At 36.6% G+C, this 24,647-nt stretch overlaps 1 long non-coding RNA gene across 1 annotated transcript; it reads left to right on the top strand.

Annotated features, from left to right (window-relative positions):
* The first annotated feature begins 312 nt into the window (after positions 1-312).
* LOC139314743 (uncharacterized) lies at positions 313-18,324 on the top strand. The gene is made up of 3 exons (XR_011600215.1): positions 313-360; positions 14,038-14,360; positions 17,113-18,324. It is a non-coding gene; the product is annotated as an uncharacterized lncRNA (long non-coding RNA).
* Positions 18,325-24,647: the final 6,323 nt, after the last annotated feature.

The following is a 24,647-nucleotide window of genomic DNA, read 5'->3' as shown; positions in this document are numbered from 1 at the left end:
ACCCGGGAAATTCTGGCACGAGGCGTCGCAGCAAATCGTCGCTGGCGGCTCCGCAGGTAAGCAGCCCACTTAAACTCCGATCCACGCGCGCCTCCCACGCTGTGGCCTGAAGCGCCTCGGCTTCCCCCGGGGCCGCGAAGCCTCGCTCCCACTCCAGCCGCCTCCCTCCTTGCGGCGCTCGGCTATAGGCCCGCCTCCTCGAAGCAAAGAGCGACCTTCCGGAGCTTCTCGGGCCCGCCCTTCCCTTCTGAGCGCGCTTAGTTAGTGCGCGGTAGCTGGCCTTGGTTGAGCGTAGCGCTCGGCCCTGTTGCTCCGTCCGGGAGAGCCGATCCGGGTTACGCCACGGTAAACTCCGTGGAGGTAGATGGAGCTTTCCCGTAAACGTGGCTTCTAGAGCAAACTTTTTTTAAAAAAACTTTTTAAAAACAAACAAGGGTTTGTTAGCGTGATGCATTGCACTCAAAAGGAGTTAGTTGTATCTGTAGATAGTTGAAAAGCGAATCGATATTAACGATTACCTTTCTTAAATCAGCAGGGCTGGGGATTTAGATACTGGATTTCATTTTGTGATGGCTTAAAGGCGCCAGATGTGGACTCTGGAAATCCAACCAACCAGTTGTAAACTAATTTCTACGATCTAGTAATCGCCCTGAGTTTTGGAACTCGGGTCTTTTAAACCTGCTGTGTCAAGTTGATGTACCTATGTTTATCAATTATGAGAATGTCTGTTGCTCTGTGCTCTAATGATATGTATTAACGTGATGTAACTGCTTTGGAAGATTTTGCTGTTTAAGGTGGACCATTTAGTTCACGTGAAGTGTTAATACCACTTTTTAATGCCTTGGTAAGGCCACACTTGGAATACTGCATTCAGTTTTGGCCGCCACGATGTAAAAAAGATGTTGAGACACTAGAAAGAGTGCAGAGAAGAGCAACAAAGATGATTAAGGGACTGGAGGCTAAAACATATGAAGAACTGTTGCAGGAACTGGGTATGTGTAGTCTGATGAAAAGAAGGACTAAGAGTGACATGATAGCAGTGTTCCAATATCTCAGGGGCTGCCATAAAGAAGAGGGAGTCAAGCTATTCTCCAAAGCACCTGAGGGCAGGACAAGAAGCAATGGGTGGAAACTAATCAAGGAGAGAAGCAACTTAGAACTAAGGAGAAATTTCCTGACAGTTAGAACAATTAATCAGTGGAACAACTTGCCTGGAGAGGTTGTGAATGCTCCAATACTGGAAGTTTTTAAGAAGATGTTGGATAACCATTTGTCTGAAGTGGTGTAGGGTTTCCTGCCTAAGCAGGGGGTTGGACTAGAAGACCTCCAAGGTCCCTTCCAACTCTGCTATTCCTATTCCTATTCCTATTCCTATTCCTATTCCTATTCTATTCTATTCTATTCTATTCTATTCTATTCTATTCTATTCTATTCTATTCTATTCTATTCTATTCTATTCTATTCTATTCTTTCCTATTCCTATTCCTATTCCTATTCCTATTCTTCTATTCCTATTCTTCTATTCTATTCCTATTCCTATTCTAGATCATGAGGGCTAAAATCAAAGGGTTAAAATCGTTATGTTATATGCTGCCAGGGGATCTCAAGGCCTGATGGAAAAAATGGTTAAATGCACAAAAAAGGACCCATATTTTTGGTCTAACTCTCAGCTGGTGGTTTGGGTTATTCACAAAATGGGTGGTGACTGGCTGCATGTACACACTATGTGATAGGAAGTTAGCTTAATAAATTCTTGTTTATTTCTAGGCCCCCATCTGTAATTGAATAGAAATCGACAACATTGGAACTTCTTAAATAGATTCAGATATTTGAGGTTGCTCGGCAACATTGTTCCCTAACTCTGTAGAAGAATGAGAACCAAGTCAGAATTATGTCCTTCCAAAGCCCTCTCTTGTTTGGAAAATTTTTCCATAGTTACATTGCCATTCTTTGAGTGAAAGTATTCATATATTATGATTGGGGGTTGATAGAGAAATAATGCTGATACTGTGAGACATGAGAATTGAGGCTGAAGGAGAGTTTTTTTCATAACTTTGTAATATAAATCAGGCCTGCACAACTTGTAAAGGGAAAGGGCAACATGGATAAATTAAAAATAATTGCAGGCCACAAAGGAACACTTTATGTGCCAGTTAGTAGTTTGGTGGTTAGCAGAGCAGCAGCTGCATTGGAGATGACAGTGGCAGTGAGGCCTGGAGGTGCCTGGCTACATGTCTTTTCGGATGGCGGCAGTTAATTTATCAACCTTTTAAAAAATTGCAGCAGGCCACACAAGGCTATTTCGTGGTTGTGTGTTGGTAGGCCTGATATAGATGAATGCAACATCTCTAGTTTGCAGGCAAGGGCTGGAGCTGTTTAAGATTGAAAGATAATGTCTTGTAATAACTATCTTGTCTCATCAGTCCTTTTCCAACTAAACCAACTTCCATATGCCTGCGGCAAACAATGTATTATAGCCAGTCACACACAAAACTATTCATTAGGTTTACTTGTAAAGTAGCCAAGAAGATCTCATTTTGGACATTCATTCATTCATTCATTCATGATACCATTTAGACACAAGCAGATGAAGAATGCTGTTTGTGGCAAACTACTTGTTGATTGTCCGCACTGTATGGCTTGAAAATATTAAAAAGGGAAGATTTGAAATAAGGATATTGTTGTATGTATATTGGTTTCTAGCTTTTAATGCATGGCTGGCAACAGAGCCAGGGAATTGTTGGGTCAAGGAGTTTGGCCTGCTGTCCCTCAGAGGTATTTGAAGTCCTGTGGTGGATAATGACTACATAGAACTAAATATGTTCCAATCTTTACTTTTCGACAGTATATTAATATTGCAGTAAATATTTAAAATCAGATTCTTGATTCTTTTGAACATGGTTGAAAAAATACATTTGAATTATTTTAGCTACGTTGTTCTGTTAATATTAAAGCTTTGAAAATCGTCTTTTTCATACAGGTGCCCAATTAAAATATGTTCTGCTAATTCAATACAATCATAATTCAATTGCTTTATTAATTTTGTTTTTAAGAAATACTTATTTCAATGTGGTTGATTTTGGGTTTGGGATTTTGATTTCTATAGCCTGGTTGAAGTTTGTAGATAAACAATATATTTTGCGATTGCAAATATGTCAACCAAGAAACTAGAAAGCAAGTTGCAGATATCTCAAAATTGAGGAAAAATTGGTGCTTTATGATAGCATAGCCCATATAAGGTGAATGTGGCTCAATAGTCCTGGTGCTGTAGTCTTGCCCTCTTTTTGCATATCTTCCTTGGTTTTGGTTCATCTCTCCAATCATTTTTGTACTTCACTTACTTGCTTATTATTTATCTATTTTTATCCCACTTTTATTATTTTTACAACTAATTCAGGTGGATGAACATATCCAAGACAAATATCCAACACACTTTCCTCCTCTTATTTTCTCTACAACAACACTCCTGTGAAGTAGTTGGGCTGAGAGAGAATGACTGGCCCAAGGCCACCCAGTGTATCAGAAAGGTGTTCCTCCATCTTCTTTCCTGAACCAAAGAATTAAACAGTGGCCCATGGAACTTGTTTTTTCTATTCTCAATTGATTTATGGAGGTTAACAGTTTACGACCAAGTGATACAAAAATGAAATAGACATATGGAAGATTCATCCAGGAAAATTATAATTTAAGCATACAAGAATAAGCATTTGTACTCCCAGTTGCGCTGCTTTCATTTTGTCACATGTCAGACTGGCACAACTCTTGAATAAAATTTCTATCAGATTTAATTTATAGCAAAATAATACAAATGGAGTGGTGTTTGTGTTGTTTGGACAAGGACCAAAAGAGTGCCCAGGTCAACTCTATCCTCCCCTTTGCATTTCATGGAAGAAAAAGAAGCAGAAATCTAAAAAATGATTAACTGTAGATAGAAAAAAGTAATTTCCATCTACAGTTAATTAATTATGAATTAACTTTTTGCAAGGATATAATAGCATCTTTTTCAGATTCTTAAGTCCTTTCTAATATAAGTGTGATTGTTCATCATGTCTTTGTACCTATGAGGGGTTTTTTTAACGACTAGAGCAAATGAATTAGAAAATCATATCTATGACCACTAGGAAAGGGTCTTCATCTACTGCCTTGTGTTGTGTCCTCTTTCTCTCATGTTTTCCTCTTTTCAAACTTCTAGTTTAAATAGAAGTAGCCTGATGTATTTCTTTTAATTAGTAACAGCTATGTCTGGTCAGATGTCAAAATCCTATCCTCACCCAGCTAACCTTAATCAGTCATTTTAGGTTTACTTTTTTACTTGTCCTACTGAGAATTGACCCAATTCTTGTTAACAGAACTCCATATGTCCATCAGCAAAATTATTTTAATGTCTTTATATCATTCTAAAATGCCATAGAGCTCTTGGAATTTGAGTTTTCTACAACTTTGTATATATTTATCTTAATATGATATGTGATTTCTGTGTGGTATTTTCCTTACAATTCAGTGGTATATTGTTCAAGCCCAAGTATGATTATGGTTTAATTCAGAAAGTGTAGTTGTAAACAAAGCCTGGCTTAACACAGAAACACATCTGTCCTATTTTCTGCAAATATACCTTTGCCTTTTCCAAATCTAATTCTTCAGGGAGGTTTAATAATGTGTTTATATAAAGCTAGACTTCCTCATATTAGTCTTCTGCCTTAGAGAGAACAACTAACCTCCTTTTTCCATGTTCAATCTCTTCCTCTGCTGTACGGTGCCCACCTTCTAGTAGCCTCAGTGTAAAATTTGTAACTACCAGTTCTGTGGGCGTGGCTTGGTGGGGGGGTAATGTGACTGGGTGGGCATGGCCAACTCTTTAAAAAAAACCTTTAAAAACATTTTTTTTCTACAACCTCTTTGGCTGAAGAGGTTGTAGAAAAAATGCTTTTAAAAGTAAAAAAAAAAAAACAGCCTCTGATGATTGCGTGGCTCAGGTGGGCATGGGGGGGGCGCAGGGATTTTTGCTACCGGTTCTCCGAACCACCCGCCACCATCGCTACCGGATCGGGTGATCCAGTCTGAACCGAGAGCATTTCACCCAAGTAGCCTCTTGCATTGCCTTTCTGCAAATGCTTCATTAGTGAAAACCAGACAGAGAGTAGATCTTTCTCCTTAAAAGTCATATTCCCACATTAGTTTAGGAGCAGAACAGAGAGCAATCAGGACAACACTACTCTTAGAACTGATGGAGGCTTGATTTGTTGTTGAAGCATAGAAGGAGTAGTGAGGGAGGGTAGAAGAGCTGAAGTTTTCAACTTCTATATGGTATCGCTGCACTTGTGCCACTTTAAACTAAATAGCAAAAGCACTTAGACTTATATACTATTCCATAGTGCTTTAGGTCAACATATTACTCCCAAAATGTCGGTCCTCATTTTACCAACAGTGGAAGGATGGAAGGCTGAGTCAACCTTGAGCTGGTCAGGATCGAATTCCTGGCAGTGGGCAGCCTGCACTACTGCATTCTTCTAACCACTGCACTACCATGGTTCTTAAAGAGTAGCAGTAGTACACCAATATTGAACATAACTTGTGGTTTGATTAAATAATTATTCGTTATGAACAGCATTGTGCTTTTCATCCAAACCATTTCATTGCTGTGTAATATTTGTGCAATTGGCTACTGTTATCAACAGTGACACTGAATTTTGTTTGCTTATTTGAAATAATGTACCAGGGAAAGACTTCCTCAATATATATTTAATTAACTTGAATCACGTACATCTGAGGCAGTCTGCAAGAATGTATTTCTTTGGCTTTAAACGTTCTTTTCATTATATGAAACTGTATTTTGCTGTTGTTTCATTCAAAGTAGATACTTTTGTTTAGTACAATTATAATCCTAAAACACAGCTGAACACCCAATACCTACCACTTACCTGAGAATAAGTTATATTCACTTGCTTCTGAATAGACTTGCATATAATTGTTAGTTGCTATGTATTCCACCAGAGATCCACTCATTAAAATGGTTTTATATGCATCCACTAAACTGGCCACTAGATGGCAGTATAACGCTATTTTAATACTTTTAGTACATTCAAAAATTGAGAAAATAATATCCGTTTTCTTAGGTGATGGGTTGCAGGTGAATAGGGAATATCATTTTTATTTAACTTCATGTAAAAAGTAGACTAATGGTAAAATTGGATATTAAAATTGCATCTTTATGAGAAGTGAATATTAATGAAAACATTAAAAAGCCATTAGCAATTAATTTTGAATAAAACCATTAGAGATTTGAGGAATAAAAAAGGAGAGCTTATTTAGTTATCTGAAAAGTTATGTTCTTTGGGACAGTTATGCTGGACTTGCTCTGAAAAATGAATTAGCTGAAGAACTGCAGACATTAGACTAACAGACTATACCTAGAATAGACTGAGATTTAATGAAGAATAAGGATAAATGGTTTAGGGAAAGGATAGAGGATTACACACTGTCACCTCCCCTTTTAAAGCCACAGAATAAACCTTGAACTTCTCTCTCTCTTAATTCCTTCCTCCAACACATTCTGTTAGAAGAGTGAGACACCAGCAATAGAACATGTATTCCTTATTTGATCTGATTAATAGGATTTGGGAAGTGGTAAAACTCACTGGTTGGCTACTTTTGTCAGTATCAGAATTCCCATTATCAATCAGTTTGTTCACATACTGAAAGTATGAGACTCTCTAAGGCCATAAAGTAATCAAATACTTCAATTGTCTTCAAATCTCCCCATAGTGCGATTTGATTCAGTGCTTTAAACTGCCTCATACTTGGTTTGAAGCAGCGGTGAAATCTCTCCCCCCCCCCGGTTCTATCCAGGTCGCTGAACTGGTAGCACCGGTGGTGGGAGGCTCCGCCTACCCACCAGGACGTCATTATATCCCTTTTTTTACCATCTGTGCATGCGTAGAAGAGGAGCTCCCACGCGCTCCCATTCCCAAACTAGTAGCTAAGGTAAGTGGATTTCACCGCTGGTTTGAAGGATTGATTCAATCGAGTCTTTAGATTGCTTGCTACATTACCAATCAATTATTTACAGGGCATTACTTAGAGGTTAGCTTCATTTTCTTCTAGCAGCAAATGGTCAAACATCACTTGCCAACTCCAGTTTGAGATGTATAAAATAAAGGTATCTTCAATTAAAACAATGTTAATATCTTGATATGAGCCTGCAGCCCCAAGTGCTTCAGAACTCTGTGTAATATAGGACCTTTTCATGTCTCTTTACAACTCTTTACATCTCTCTATAACAAGCCCATAAAAACAATTCATACATAGTAGAATAGAATCTTGTAGATGTACAAGAGTATGCAGAATATACTATGTTTAAATCTTTTCAGAAGAAGATAGATATGTTCAACCATTAACTATTTATTAAACCATTTCTGTGGCCTCCCAATTCAAATCAGGTGATTCAACATAGCTTACAAAAATAAGAGAAACTTTAATCAACTAATACAAAACAGCATGGCTCATTTAAATTTACTCCAACAATAAGATGAAATAGTGATCAGAATTGAAATCTTTAACTGATTACTCAGAAAAGACTCAGTCCATCACTGCCTTTCCAAAGGCCCGCAGAATTGGGGCTAATTGTATGCCGCTGGAAAGATTGTTCCCCAAAGGGCAGGAGTCACCACTTAGAAATTGGAGAGTGGGGCTTAAAATACACAGCATTTCATACAACGGAGTCTTGTGTTGTGGTAGTTTTTTGGACAGAAATTATTTAATATATTAAATTCAGTTTGGAAATTTATTAGTGAATTTAGATGCCTGTGTTCTTTTGAAGACAATGATTATAGATACTCTCCATTTGCAGTAAATCTCAAATACTACAAAATGGGAGGGACACTCACTCCCTATCAATTACACTACAGTTAGAAGAATTCACCTCTATTTCTGTATTCCAATATAATTTTCCTGCTAGGACTTTTAAAAATTTGGATTGTGTGTATTAATTTATATATTCAATTTCCCATTTGTTTCTTATTGTTAAGTAAATTGATTTAAATGAATAATAGAAGAAGACATAGTTAGCCTTTTTAGCACATGGGAGAGGTATGCTTTTATCCTTTTTCCCTCTTTTCTCCTTTCTTTTTATTGTTTTCTTTTTTTTCAACAATAGAAAAAAAAGAAACAATATAACAATAATATAAACCAGCGTAAAAGAAACAGAGATTTCAAAACGGGAAACAATAAAAATCAGGAGCAGCAAAAATCATGGCAATAAGCAGGCATAATTCATAATGGTGAAATAGGATTAAAATTCTGAAGTTCTAAAATGCAAAATGTTACTTAAAATCCTGAGACGCTAAGATTTTCCCAAGTACTAAAAAAGATCATAACGTAAGTTGTGTGGAAACCTTTGTGAAGAGTGTTTCATAACTCTGGAGCTACCACCAAAAGAATGTTTTTTATGTCAAGTATGTTAAATAGCTTTGCGGTCCACCAAGAGAACTGAAGTTATTAGTGAACTAAAATTTAATAAATATTGTCCCTAAGGCCACATATTTTACAAAGATGAAGATGCTTGCTCACTTCCTGATGGTTTGCACTATTTTAGTTACTTAAGGACCTTGGCTTCTTAAGATTCTGTCTTTTCCTATCTTTTATGTTTGATTTGTAGTGAATGCATATAAATAGCACAGAAAAGATCGGACTAAATTCTATGGAGTCAATAACTTGACATGGAACATCACTGCCATTCAAATATCACTCTTTTCTTTTATTATACATGCCACTAATTTGGTTGGGGAGTTAAATAAAATCGCAATGTACTGTGGAATTAGGAAGTGGATAGAGGATAATGCTGCTTTGTGAGGGTGAGAGAGAAATCATAAAAGGGATAGAAGGAGAGATCCATTCAGAGCCACTGCGGACTTCTAGTTTACAAGTGGCCACAGCAAGGGATAACAAAAAGGCAACTGTTTTTTTGATTTCTGGATTAGTATTTCTAGTTTTTTTTTAAACTTTTAACTTACATTGAAATGAGTGAAAAATAAAATATTAAGGCACTAACCTTAATTACTGGCTTGTTTGTGGCATGAAGATCAGAGGAGCAGTGAATCCAGGGATTTTGCAATAGATTGTGGTGTTGGAAGTGGAGGCAAATAAATTGTGGTGTTGGAAGTGGAGACGCTGACCTTTGGTCTGCGTGGGTCAAAAGTCATTTCTGCCTGATCTTGTCTCTTTGCCAGAGGGATGACTTAGGACTGTCTTTCCAAACTAGGTGCCCTTTGGATAGAGCAGAGGTGTCCGACCTTGGTAACTTTTAAGACTTGTGGACTTCAACTCCCAGAATTCCCAGACATGGGGAATTCTAGGAATTGAAGTCCACAAGTCTTAATGAAAGGCACCCTTTCTGCCTGGGAATTGCAAAAATTGCAATCCAAATTGCACATAGAAAAAAATGGATCTGAAATTAAAGCTATTCTACCAGTTGCTTTGCAAAGATAAATATTTTGGTGATCACCCAGTTCTTCTATTATAATATTAACAGAGCCCTAAAGTACTAAAATTGTCAAAGCACAGGCCTTGTTTCTCAAGTATTGAATCGTGGATATTATTCAGGATTAGAGTAAATATAAATCAATGTCATATTCTTGGAAAGAAACTATTTTACTTTAATGTCAATAAACTTTAAATTCAGACTTTTCTTATTAGAATAAATGTTTCCTCTTAAAATGCATGATAATCATAATCAAGAGAAAATTTGTTCTGTTATTTATTTTCTAAATGATTGTACATGTTTAGCAGACTTTTGATTTAAATCCCTATGGATATATTGGAGACAGATGTTTAGATGACCTCATGTTTAAAGTAATGTTATATTTGGACACCAGATTAAATTTTCCTTAAAATCTTTCCTTATAAGTGAGACTGTTTGAGTGCAGAAACTAATCAATGTTTTATCTTCGAAGCATACCACTTTATTAAATAGCATTTTTAACATTTTGATTTTTTTTTGTATCAGTCTGTATTTTAGAAAAGTTCTGATTATGCAACAGTTGTTTACATATGAAAATAAAGTTTCTGACTGGAAAAGTTAAATGAGAAACAGATTTTTGAAGTCACTTGAATTTGAATGCAAGTTTGCCATGTCATATATATTTCTCCGCTTCCCAAAATGGTATAAGTTTGCAATGAGCATTTTATAATACTGACAGTAGAAGGCCCTCTAATTCTGAATGTTAAATATTTTATAATTTAATTCCCTGAATAAACAGAAGAATTCTAACTATGTTTACATAGAAGCAAGTCCAACTGATTTTAATAAAACTTTTAAATAAAGAGTTTAGAATTTCTGTAATTTACTGTTTAAAGTCACAAAGTAGCAGATACGTATGTTGTATTTAAAAATTTTAAAATATAGAACAATTGCAATAATTATCCCATGAAATATATCTTTTAACTTGAAACTTTCAAAATGATTAACTATGCGTGATTGAAATGTCTTATTTTTATAAAAAGCAGTGGTTTTTTGGAAGGAAAAATTAATAAATTCAGCATGTCAAAGGTTTTTGTGGACCGCAGTCCATTTAAATACAGAGAGTTGCTTTCTGCAATGGGGATACATAAGGAATTAGAAAAAATAGTAAATGAGGAAAATAAATTGTAAAAACTATAAGCTTGCCATGTTTTGTTTAACCATGGTTTGTTGAAGCGATAACAGCTGATTTGCACATCATGCTAAACCAGATACAAGCAGGCACAGAACATCACAGTCACAATCTTAAGCGTGGTAGTTTATAATGTAGTTATAAATTATATTATATTATATTATATTATATTATATTATATTATATTATATTATATTATATTATATTATATTATATTATATTATATTTATTATATTATATTATATTATATTATATTATATTTATTATATTATATTATAATATTAATTATATTAATTATATTATATTATATTATATTATATTATATTATATTATATTTATTATATTTATTATATTATATTATATTATATTATATTATATTATATTAAACTATATTGTCCTTAAGACCTGAATTACTGCTGCTTCTGCTGCCAGATACATTTTCCATTTTTATATATAATATATATTTCCTTTAAAAAATAAAACACAAAATAAACTGGTTAATTTATTTCTAGACAAGTATTTATATTTATCATTAAATTACTAGCATTCGTTCAGAGAGTTAGACCTGCTGTGTTCAACTTTGTCTCATTCTTCTTCTTTCTTGCCCACAATTAACTTTTATGCACCAATCAATTATGTCCACTTATTTCATCAGTCTTGTCTTCTTTTCCCCAACCAAAAGAATGGATTAAAGTTATAGGTTGATGGTTGACAGCTACAGAACTACTGCAAACTTATGTTCTCACTCCATAATCACAGGAAGGATATTGCGCAGGTGATTATGTCCATGATGGGCAAAACTTTTTAGACGTGAGATTTTAACATTTAACGGTGGGTGAAAGGAAAAGGAGACTTCATTTTAATTAGTGCCAAGTGTTAGTTTGTCCTCTGAAAATTAAAGCAGAAGATCACATTTTAATCAAAGTGTTTGTATTTCCATTGAGCTGGTGTCTCATATATGTACCATTACTGTATTGTGAAACTGGCCAGGGAAGCTGGTCTCCCTGACCATCTTCCAGTATTTATATTTGCTTTGTGGCCAATTGCCTGAGAAATAAAGCAGATTGTCTGCCATCTCTGGGGTAGAGGAACAGAAAACTTTTGTGTTATCTCTCTCCAGACCTGTCCCCAAAACTGCAAGAAAGAGAACCAAGGAAATAGACTATCTTTCCCCATTTTTTTCACCCTCACTTGGTGTATGATATTCTTTTCAGTGATGCATAACAGCCTAGTAAGTACTTGCAGATTTCAGGATACATGTAAAAAAATCAGGCCATGTTTCTCTCTTTACCAATGATCAGTTGCAAGCTGTCCTATTTGCAGACTAGGGTAGCATCTCTGCCTTCTTCACTTGTTGCTCAACTGCCTGGAAAGTGTCATGAGATACAGAGTCGAAGAGAATAATGTTTTGCAGCTAGAAGAGATAACTTTCTGTTCTTTTCCTGCTAGATGTGGCAGCAATCACACCAGAGAGAATTCAAATCGCCAGCTAGTATCGAACGCTTCCTTTCTTGTCCTACTTCTTATTGTTCCTCAATTTGAAATGCAAAGTTGAGGCAGATCAAACCAAGTGAGCTTACACTGGTCTCTCTTCCCCAAAGAGTCACTGCAGAGATATGCCTGAAGTGTTGATTCAGGCAGTACAAATTCAAATAGGTAAGGCTATATGACCCGACAAGTGGTGCATAGAAGGAGATTAGTTCATGTCTTGATAGGCTCCTTTTTCTGCAATATAAAAATGTTGGTCCATGTGGTTAATTGTGTGTGTGTGTGGGGGGGATCAGTTTGCTTATACTGCATTGGAATGAGAAGAAATTGGGACCTTTAGAGCAGATATCCTTTCAAGCATAGAATTGTGGAAATTTATTTATTTATTAAATTTATATGCCACCCATCACACCCACAGTGTGCAGCCACTTGAACAGCATGTGCACAGCGATATAGAAAGCAAAGGGAAGACTACTACACCATATATTTCCCAGGAAAATCATGTTAATGGCGGCAAAACCTAACAATGGCCCTGAGTACGGGCGCCCCTTAAATGGGGCAGGGGTGCTAAGAATCTCCTGGTCCGCTAGAAGCATGATAAACTATGAATTGGAATGTGGAATCTGAAAAGCTTTCTCTGAGAATCAGGGAAAACACACAACACTATGCAAAGCGAAAGTTAGAATATTTTGGACATGTGATGTGACACCCAGAAAAATATGGCATACTTCACTTAATCCTCCAGGGAAACATTGAAGGCAAACGAGGTCCAGGCAGAAGAAGAACATCATGGCTTCAAAATCTAAGGGACTGATTTGGACAAAACTCAGCAGCACTTTTTCGTGCAGCTATTGATAAAAATAGGATCGCCAACGTCCGATGACGGATATGGCACAAGAAGAAGAAGAAGCCACCCAACTCACTGTCAAGAGAATCTGGGTGGTTTGCAACAACTAAAAGCAGACTTAAAATCATTGAAACACTTAATCTTTGTGGATTTTAATATATAATAAGTAAAAAACAGAATACAACAGAGTGGAGATGGTATCTTCCTAATCACCTCCCTTCCTTACACACAACTTTTTTTTGGCATTCCCAGTAGAAGGAATAAATTTGAAGTTTCTAATATCTTCCCTCCTGAGATGAAGTCCCTGAAACTATTTAGAGAAGCCAGGAAGTGATACATTCTTCTGTTTTTCTTCCTTTTGTTGCAGCTCTAATTGTACCAAATATTTCCTTCTTGCATCAAAGGCACGTTTATTTATTGGTTTCCACCACTTAATTTCTTTTGTGCATTGAATTTGCTGAATGTGAGGTGAGGGTTAATACAGACCATGTGGCATGGGGCTATTACTTCATTTTTTAAGAAGCAAAACATTTCTAAGCCATTTTAAAGGAAAATGTTTTGTAGCATTTTAAATACGTTGTTATATAATTGTTATTTGGGTGAACTGAATCGCATGTACCTTTTTCCCTCTTCAGTTTGTATTTCAGCACTATATGATGCTCAGCTGTCTGGGGCTGACACTTCTGTCGGGCTTGTCCCAACTTGGGCAATTAGATAGAAAGAGCCTTCAACTGCATTTATAGTGAAAGGAATTACTTTTACTAAAGCCAGGTGGTTACAAGGTAGAAAAAGCCAGATCTAAGGTTTGAGCGCAAAAGCTGCCTACTTACTTTCCCTTTTCCCAGGTCCTCCCCCCAACTATCTCCCTTGTGTCCAATTGAATTAAAAAAAATGTTTTGGTAACAGGTCTGAGGTTTGGTGGGCTCGGTTATAGTCCACATTCCATTCCCATGGTTGTGACCTTGGGGTTGGTCAGCCGATGTCTCTGGCAGGCACTCGAAGTGGTTTCAATTTCTTTGTCTTCCCTCCCTACTTGCTAACTCCCCCCCCCCCAAGGATTCATGGCAGTCTGGCATCAGCGAAGCAGCAATGGGACAAAGTGGGATGGCAGCACTGACACCTTCAGTGGTTGGTAATTATTATTTTATTATTTTTATAAATAACTCAAGCTGGCAAACATAACTAATTCTCCTTTCTCCTCCTATTTTTTCCCACAACAACAATCCTGTGAGGTGACTTGGGCTGAAAGAGAGTAAAAGGCCCCAACGTTATCCAGCCAGCTTTTGTGCCTAAGCAGGACTGAAACTCCCAGTCTCCTGGTTTCTAGCCTGGTGCCTTAAAGCACTAAACCAAACTTGACTGCTTATCAAGAAGATTAGGTATTATCTGCATTCAAATACTTTGTTTTCCCTTAACCCAAATCATACACTTGTCCTCCTCCTTTTCTTTCCCATATTTTACATAATATTATTATAATGTTAATTGACAAACTGTAGTTTGCAGGAACAATTCTGATTATAGGCATTTGATCAAACCTTAATGCTTGGATTCAGATAAAATGTTGTATTATATTTGATTAAAATAAAAAAATACTGCATTAATGCTAATTTCCAAGGGTGAGGAAGAATTGGACCCACTTGGATAATTCACTATTATCCAATATTATTATTCAGACAATGAGCGTCTGACTAAGATTATGCTCTCAAGTGTACAGAGTCATTGCTCAGTGATACAGTAAGACCAGGGCTGGCTTTAGGCTAAGGATGGGTAGAACTAGCCTAGGGTTTCAAAATTTAGGAAGTGCTGCCCTTCCTTCTGACATTCTTAAAAATGCAAAACTTAAAAGGGAGGTGGCACCATCAGGCAGCATGGCTTAAGTGTGCCATATACTCTTAAATTGGCACTGGATAAGATATATGCGTTTTATGCAGAAGGTTCAGCTACTGGCTTTTCTGGCTAAAAGAGTCAGGGTGATTTTGGAGATTGAATAATATGACTAGGACTGTGGAGGCCAAAGTTAAGTCTAACGTGAGCCACAGAAGATCACTGCGTGACTTTGACCCAATAATTATTTGTTAGTCCAACCTATCTATCCCAGAAGTCTGCTGGGATAAAATGAAAAGTGATTCTCATGTAAGCTTTCTTGAAGATAGGAGAAAAGATAGGATAAAAGTGAATTAGATGAATCAAATAAATCAGAACTAAGTAGCAGATAATAGGACAAAACTGTTGAGCGTTCTGAGCGTGCTCCCAATCATGGAGTATATAAGAATATAGACTTATTTAATATAATACAATTTCCCAGGCCCTACACACAATACTTACATTTACACATTTAATCGTGTGGTAGAGCATTATTAAAGTAAATGCTGGTTTTATACATTTTGAGTAAAATATACTGAGATGTTCCCGCCAGAATGGCAGTGAAAGAGATTGCCCTATAGCAACATTCTGCTAACAGTTTGCAAGTGATTCAAGCATTTGAGAATCAAGTTGAGTTATTTAGTACGGAAAAGCCCAAGGATTATGGTAACAACTTTCATGCAAGTCTTAACTTTTATGTTTAGAGTTGTAAGTGATCGAAAGGCTGCAAACCAAACATATAGTACATTTTCAAAATATAGATTTTGATGGAGATTTGGGAAGGTGCCTTTTTACAATTTTCTGTTTGTTTGTTTGTTTGTTTCCTTGGTAAATAGTAATGAATTTCAATCTAGCTGAAATTCAAGATGATCTCCAGATATTCTTTCTGGCTGCTGTCAATGCCATTCAGTTCATTATTTTATTTCAGATTAAAAGTTGGTGCTTTGATTTGGTTAGTCTGCATTGTAAAAGTTACTTCCTAACCGAACTATAATCAAATTTGTCTATTCTAAATAGTTGCAAATGTAAGCATTGTTGGTTTGTACAGTGCTAAAGATATGTTTACAAAGGAAGTATATTTTGCTGAAGAAAATGTGTTTTATTTCCCCATAATCACATTGATGAACATCTTAAATGGGATTTGCATGTCCAGCACCCTCCTCTTGGGTTCGCCATTCTTTTTTCCCCTCTTCTGCTCAGCTTTCTTCATTCTGAAAACACTTATTGATTAAACATCAAGCATGTTCAGTCCTCATTATGGTACTTTTTGGAATACCTTCCTCTGTATTTAATCTCCCCACTGCTTTATTCATTTATGGAAATTTTAGGATTTCCCCAAGCCTTTGGAAATGTTCTCTTTTGTTCTTGGGTGGTGCCGTTTTGGCTATGAAAGTCTAAACATAAAAATCAAGGAGATGATATATCCAAAACAGCTACTAGTACTATCCATTATAGGGTGGGATACAAATAAATAAATAAAATAAAATGTATGCTTTTAAAAGAAGAAATTTGGCTTTTAAAGAAGTAACACATTTTTTTTATTTAAAGCTAGCTCTGTACTGCCACTAAAAGTAATGCCTCATTCTTTTGAATACATATTAAAGGAATTTGTTGCTAAAAAAAAATCATGTGAATATTTTGCATGCTAAAACCCAGCCAGGTTTGGAAATGATGAATACGTGTTTTATAAACACATAACCGTCATAGAAAATATATATTCCACATTGAAATTGGTTTTGCTCCATCTTCTGCTGGCTGAACTCTCTGCCTCCCTAACCAAGTGGAGCAAAATAAAGAGTGGCATCTCATAAAAATAGCTACATATTTGCCCAATGTCTGCAGGTATTTCTCTTCTGTTTCCTATGCACCAATTTTAGTAGAACAAGCAGAAATAATAAGTATATGTCAGACTTCAGATTGATTATATACTTCATCAAAATTTGCCAGGAAAAATAAAAAAGGAAAAGATGCACTGAATTTTGTTGAAGCTGAGTAATATGTAATATGAGTATTTAAACTGGAAGATGGTTCATATCTAGTTTAAATGTAGGTCTTATAATTCTGAACCATAATTCAATCTGAATTAGGTTTTTGTCAATAAAGGTGTGGTTTTGGTAATTTAATGCCAGAGAAATTTGGTTACATTTTGCAGCATGATTTAAAATAATAATTAGTTCTTCTATAATCTCTGAAACATAATGAGTCGCCACATTAAGTGAAGGAATGGAGAATAATATAATCGAATATCATTACTTTCTCTCCAACCAGATAAAGGACACAGATTGGCACAACCGAGAAAGGAGACCCTCACCTTGAATGGTACAGGTTGATAGCTGCCACGGGAGCTGTGGGAAAGAGAGGCCCACCTTTCCTTCAAGAGTTCACAGCAGCATGCTTTTGTGTCATGACATTTGGTGAATCAGTGACTTGAAGTTGCTGGATTTGTCAGCCAGAGAAGGTCGGCTCTCTGCACTCCAGCAGTTCAAGCCCTAGCATCGCATGATGGACTGAGTTCCCATCACTTGCTAATCTACCAGTTCGAAAGCATGCAAATGCAAGTAGATAAATAGGTACCACTCCAGTGGGACTAATGACAGAAGCAAAAAACCTACCAGTGCCACATTGGCCCAAATGCGAGGTGAAAATCAGCAGAGAAAAAGCCCTGGATCACACTGACACTCCCGCAGAATGCCATTAGCTGCTCTGCATGTGGAATTAGTTCGCCTCCTGTGGATAGCGTGTGAGCATGAACTGAATGAACTAGCAATCTTAGGCAGCCATACTACTACTCTGTAATAACATTGTAGACTCCTGGCTTTCGTGTACCAATGCCGTACGCTAAATAAATAAATAATGATTCCCACAATGACAACCCTGTGTGATAGATTGAGCTGAGAAAGAGTAGCTCTGAATCACCTAGTGAGCCTTCATGGCTGAGATAGACTTCAGCCTGCGTCTTCCCACTGGCTGCCCACAGGGAGAGCAGATGTCCATTTGCACAGAACATTGGATTTTCCTGTTACTTCTTTCATTTCCTTTGCCAAGTTTTGCGTTGAAATAGTACATTCACACACTGGAAAGCTGTTGGCTTATTTAGAATTTTTCAGTTTATACTTATTACAGGAGTTGCTTTTTGACTACTGCTGAGCTGGTGCTATTTCCATTTAGAAATGCAAACATATTCAAGTGTTGATTCAACTAAAAGTTATGTATATTTTGTATCTTTTCATTCAAGTCTAGCCAAGGATGGTTACATCTAGTGTGGTTGATCTTTTGGTGAATCATGTCTGACCAACTTTGATTTTGCATTGTTCTGGAATAAATTTAACCTGTGTGTGTTTTTTTTTAAAGAAAATTCTTTATAGCTATAACATCTAACTGGACATATTAATTCTTAACTTTTAAAATGGGAACATGCTGTTTTTTTAATTGGAAGGATATGTTCTTACAGCTGTGAAATATATAAATTTAAAGTTTCCAGTAATGAGAGCATGACTGAAAGCCATGTCAGATCATGAATAAGATCACCTATAGGCTGACTATTTTAGAAACATCCTATGATGCCAGCAGTTTGTATGATTAATGCACTGCATGTTTGTAAAAATGGCTTGCATTTTAGAATAAGGCAGTTTTTGGAATCTTCCAATGGTGTCCAAAGGAGTTATGAGAGGAGACAGCTATTATGTGAGGAGTTTATGTTACTGCACCATTTTGCTTATTTTTTCTTGAAATGATATCTTTGACACTTTCAGCATTTTGAAATATATATGACCATAAAACAACATACTAGGATATGTTTTTGCACACTTTATATTATCTATTTGTTTCTCTGGCAGCCAAGCCTGTATTGGTGCTTCTTTGAATAACATTAAACTGCAGCTTAACAGGTGATCCTTTCTCCTCTGCTGTTTCCTTCATCTCGTAGTTCTTTTTCTTTGAAGCTGGAATGGCCAGACCTATCATGTTAATATGCAAGGAAAAAGACTGAGCACAATCTGAAATTAAAATCAATCTGAAACAATGTTTTCATAATTTTTGATTCTCTTTAGTTTTACCTTGCATTAATAAGGCAGGTGAAGCTGCTTTCGGATTTCTTTTTCACTTTTTAAACCTTGTGCGCATGGAGAAGTTCTGATATGTCCAAGTACTACATGTATATTTTTGCAATTTATGAATAGTTGGCCACATGTGTGAGGCAGATGTCTTTCAAGTGTTTGAAAAGTTAATCTACCAAATGAACACCTTCAATTGTCAGCGCTTGAAATTTTTCAACTTGTGTTCTTACCTTGAAAATCTCCTGCATAGCTTTGTTTCTGGTGAGATTTTTACCTTTTTCCTATGAAAGACTTCCTGAGCTATATAAACTCATATATTATCATTCATTCTCTTTCTCTCTCTTTCCCTCTCTCTCTCTCTCTCTCTCTCTCTTTCTCTCTCTCCCCCTCCCTCCCTCCCCCTCTCTCTCATACACACACAAACATGTTCAATTATTAATTAATTAATTAATTAATTAATTAATTAATTAAATTTATATACCGCCCTACTCCCGAAGGACTCAGGGCGGTGAACAGCCAAAAGATAAAATACAATTGATAGATCAAGTCCGATTTCTGAATCATTAAGTTTAAAGATTGTGTCATAAGAACAATTTTTATTTTCATCTCAATTTGTGATGTCTTGATTCATAGTTTGGATAAAAATATAAAATATGATATAACTTTTCTTGAATATTTTCCTCATAAAATAATTTCTCCTCTGAAAATTTCATCCAGACTAATTAACAAACATTATAAAACATTAACATTTTTAAAAAATGACAATTTAAACAAGTGACAAAACCACCAAAAGCAGGATCAAGTCAACAAGAAAAACTACACAAAAGACAGTTATACTGTATGACTAACTTCCTAAATGAATTGGAGCTACAAAGTCTGGCTGCAAAACTCCACACAACCACTAGATGGCAGGAATAATACAGAAGTCCTCAACTGCTTACTGTCATTTGGCAGGTATCTGGAATTTGCAACTAAACATGCCCAGAACCAAATTTCCAGAAGAAGTAACACCCATTTAAGTACTGCAAGGGCATAGTTTTACATCCCATGTCATCTGTGTCATACAGAGTAAGAAATACATTCTTATCAATGATTTCAACATGTGGAAAGGTGCAGGACAGGAAGATACAGTTTTAAAGGTATAAACATCTATGAATTTATGACATTAAAATTAAAAAAGAAACCCTAAGAATAGATTAGGAATGATGGTTCAATTAAACTTGCATTAGGAAGTGTAGTCCAGGGGTGAAATTTACTTACTTTCTCTACCAGTTCGCAAATGTGAGCGCACGCGCCTCCACCACGCGTGCACAGAGCTTTATGCGCACGCGCAGAGGGTCAAAGATGGGACATGATGACGTCTGGGCATGTGGGTGGAGCCTCCCAACACCGGCACTACCGGTTCACCCGAGCAGGATAGAACCGGCTAGATTTCACCACTGAGGTAGTTCCATTTCTGTTGAGCTAAACTTGATTTCTTTGTGGATTATCTTGGTATGGTATGTAAATTAGGCTTCAACCAGCAGTGAAATCCACATTTTTTTACTACTGGTTCTGTGGATGTGGCTTGGTGGGCGTGGTGTGGCTTAGTGGGTGTGGCAGGGGAAGGATACTGCAAAATCTCCATTCCCACCCCATTCCAGGCAAAGGATACTGCAAAATCCTCATTCCCACCCCACTCCAGGGGAAGGTTACTGCAAAATCCCTATTCCCACCCCACTCCTGGGGCCAGCCAGAGGTGGTATTTGCCGGTTCTCTGAACTCCTCAAAATTTCCGCTACCAGTTCTCCAAAACCTGCTGGATTTCACCCCTGGCTCCAACTGAAGGACACTTTCAATTCTATTTGATTACTTTTTTTCAATAGTTTTATTGAACAAGTGATACTTACTATAACAAATTAATACATTTCTGTGTGTCTGTGTGTGCGTATGTATATGTATAAAACTTTAGCTTTCCATATTAATTAGCAAAAGTACAATAAGGGTTGTTAGAAATAATAAATACAGATGGTCCTTGATTTACAACAGTTCATTTAGTGACCATTCAAAGTTACATCACTGAAAAAAGTGACATGACTATTTTTCATGACCATTGCAGTATCCCCAGGGTCACGTAATCAAAATCCAGATGCTTGGCAACTGGTTCATATTTATGACGGTTGCAGCATTCCAGGGGTCACGTGATCAGCCTTTGCCACCTTCTGACAAGCAAAGTTAATGGGGAAGCCAGATTCACTTAACAACCATGTCGCTAACTTAACAGTTGCAATGATTCACTTAACAACTTAACAAGTAAGAGCCTTGGTAGTACAGGGGTTTAAGGCACCCTGTTATTAAGCTGGTTATTAAGACCAGCTGCCTGCAATTACTGCAGGCTTCGAATCTCGCCAAGGCTCAAGGTTGACTCAGCCTTCCATCCTTTCTAAGGTAGGTAAATTGAGGACCCAGTTGTGGGGGCAATAAGCTGACTTTGTATAAATATACAAAAGGATGAAGGCTATTGCTGAGCACATTGTAAGCTGCCCTGAGTCTTCGGAGAAGGGCGGCATATAAATCAAATTAAAAAAAAAAAAAAAAAACTCGAACCAGAAAGGTTGTAAAATGCGGCAAAACTCACTTAATAAATGTTTCACTTAGCAACATAATTTTTGGGCTCAATTGTGGTGGTAAGTCGACTATCTGTATATCTTCAAACCAATTCCCCCTAATTCATCTCTTCCACTAATCGAAATCCAATCTCAGTTAAAAAGAAAAGAAAACAAATGTTACTAAAAATAGCCATCATTGTCAGTTCTAATTTATTATCGTACAATTTTCTATTAACTATAGGAGACTCCATTTATTCAGATTCATGTCTTTACGTTTAACCAATATTTCTTAGCACTGAATGTTGACTGTGATAATAAAATGGCAGAGACCATGATTGTGTGTCTGTGCTTGAAGTCTTGAAAACAAGGGTCTTATTGTTACATTCTAGTTTGCCTTGGAATGAACCTTGGCAATGACATGGTCTGTCAGAATCATTGCATAGAACTAGGTAAGCGCAAATATTTGATTCAGCTTGAAAGCACTGAATCAGGTTTCCCAGTCAAAACAACATTTAATCTGACAACTCAATTTGGTTTGACAATCTGAATCAATTATTCAAATTGGAAGCAAATCTGATTTGCATAATCCTTACAGGAATTCTACAGATGAATTGGGAATGCTCTCTGTTCCATTCACAAACATTAGATGGAATAAAGGCGCATGGAAAATTTACTTTTGGCTGCATCTGGTGACCATCAGCCCAGATCTTTGTAGCACAGATCTGACCAACCTTTATTGATTCTGACTAAAGAATATTTGTAGCTTGCTAAGCTCTGAGGCCAGAATACCCATCTAAAACAGGTTGAACATGTTTTCTCAGATCTGTTTCTCAGCTTTTCATCTTGTCTGGATTAAGTATCTATTTCTTAGCTCATAGTTTAACTATTTATCAGTCTTAGGAACTGATTTACAATAACCATGGAGTCAAATGGAAAGAGGGAAAAGTCTAGTAGATGTTATACCAAGCCATGAAGTAGTGTGCTTGGTTTTAGCCTTTCCAGTCACCATGGTTAAATGAATCCCATGCCATTGTTAAGTATGATATTGTGTAGTTGCCATTTGTGACTTTCTGCCAGTTACCGCATTGAATTTACCAACAAAGAAGGCTGTGAATGGCAACCACAGGATGCTGTGACAGCTGGAAAACATCAAAGACCAGTTATAAATACCACTCATTTGTAAGTTTGAATGAGGGGTCATTAAATGAGGACCACCTGTATTAAAATGCAATAGTATCAAAAATATATAAAATGTAAAACAACATTAGAGACCCAGGGTGATGTAGTAAGCTATTGGAGTGGAGACACCCAGCTTCTAGTTCATCCCCATCCACAAAAGCTAATGAGTATATGTATTTGTGAGTGGAAGAACGGATGGTTTATGAGAGTCCAGTGTGCTCTTTAAACCTTGAAGGTACCAACTTTACTCCTTATAAATTCTCTCTTACATACACACCTCAAAAGTAGATTGATTTTTCTCATTGGAAGGACTTCCAAATCTCCTAGAATGTAAAGCTCCAGACTCCAAATTGATCTATTCTAGTAAATTGATAAAATCACCTCTACACACTCTGCAATTCCCAGATATAGTATGGACATACTATATCTGGACATAGTATGTGTATCTGAAAATATGTATATTTTCAGGCTGTACATTCTTTCATTAGCATGAATTCTCATTACCTTTGGGATGGTACCCATGTTAGTTTGGGAAATTCTGTGTTTTTCTTCCTGTGTTCTCCTGTGAGTAAGAAATTGTAAGGTGGGTATTTCTTGAGAGAAGATACTATCTAGGAAAGCACACAACTTTTCTCTCGAATTACAAGTCCTTCTTCACTCTTTACAAGCTTGGTCTCTGTAGAGAAGGTCTGGATCAGCAGCCATTATTCAGAATGTTGATTGTTCTGCTTGAACAACTACTTCCAACTGTCTCCAGCAAATTTCACAAGATTTGGACCACAGATGCATAGCTACCAGGAAATGTTTCTATAAATATCCTTAAACATGATCTAATATTTAGTTTCAATTCTTGCCCTCTCATGGAAATGAAGTTGCCGCCTCTGCTAACATCTCTGGGACCTGATTATCCAAAGCAAATGGTTTTTTTGTTTGCTTTTGGGTTTTCTCTTTTATATTCCAATTCTTCAAACTTTGAAAGTTTGATTTTAGTTGCACTCCCTCCATTTCCAAATTCAAAATGCTTAATGTGGTTTGAACATGTTTTCCCATTATATCCCTCAAGATCTTTTTGCATTAAGGTTTTTGATTACATTTGTCTTTTAAAAGAAAATGATAAATACCAATATAATCAGAAGCATACAATCCCTGGGAACATTTGTCATCACAGTGTTATTATAGTTTATTTCATTATTGTGTAGCAAGAAAAGCAAACAATGGGATTTTTTTTCAAGGGTATGAGAACTGTACTGTTAAGACATGAATAAAATTCTTATTGCATTACATATATCAACAATATTTGGGTTTTCCTTTAACACATTGTTGCCTGCATTGTACATTGTGAAACACTAAAGCTACGTTCACATCGTATGTATAGATGCACAGCATCAATTCATAGTTTGTATGTTGAACTAATAAGGATATAGAAAAAGATTGAAGCTGGAACACTTAGTTGTAAAGTGACCTTGGCTTGGACCCATTACTCTTCAATGCCCTTTAGTGTCATTGTTGAAAAGTCTGGGAATCACACTGAGGAAGTAGCTTAAGTCCGAGCTTAATCTTGTTCATAGAGTTGTTGTGAGCATAAAATAGGTTTATATTGTCCAATCATTGGGTTGGAAGGGGCCACCTCTAGACAGAATAGGTCTGGTCCTGCTTAGGTGTGACATACTTTAAGATACTTGGAGTGTTATCATATTCCCCCCCCCACACACACTTAAATCTTCCGAAGATTAAACGTTCTCAGTCCTCCATAGGATAAAGCAAATTTAAATTATTTCCCCCACCTTTTCATCCAAGTCATTAATAAAAATGGCTTCAACGACAAGAATAGGATTCAGTATTGAACCATGTAATTAGCTCATAACCAGAATACCATGGACTATTTTTTTTCCAAATGCTTTATTGGGATCAAGGCACATATGCAGCAATACCACTGTCTCTAAAGAATACACCAAAAGTGGTGCCAAAAAGTGATTGCCTT

The sequence above is a fragment of the Pituophis catenifer genome, unplaced genomic scaffold (genome assembly GCF_029215685.1).
Source record: "Pituophis catenifer annectens isolate HBS135680 unplaced genomic scaffold, rPitCat1.0.hap2 SCAF_1, whole genome shotgun sequence".
Lineage (NCBI taxonomy): Eukaryota > Metazoa > Chordata > Lepidosauria > Squamata > Colubridae > Pituophis > Pituophis catenifer.
This window is presented reverse-complemented; position numbering and strand designations above follow the sequence as displayed.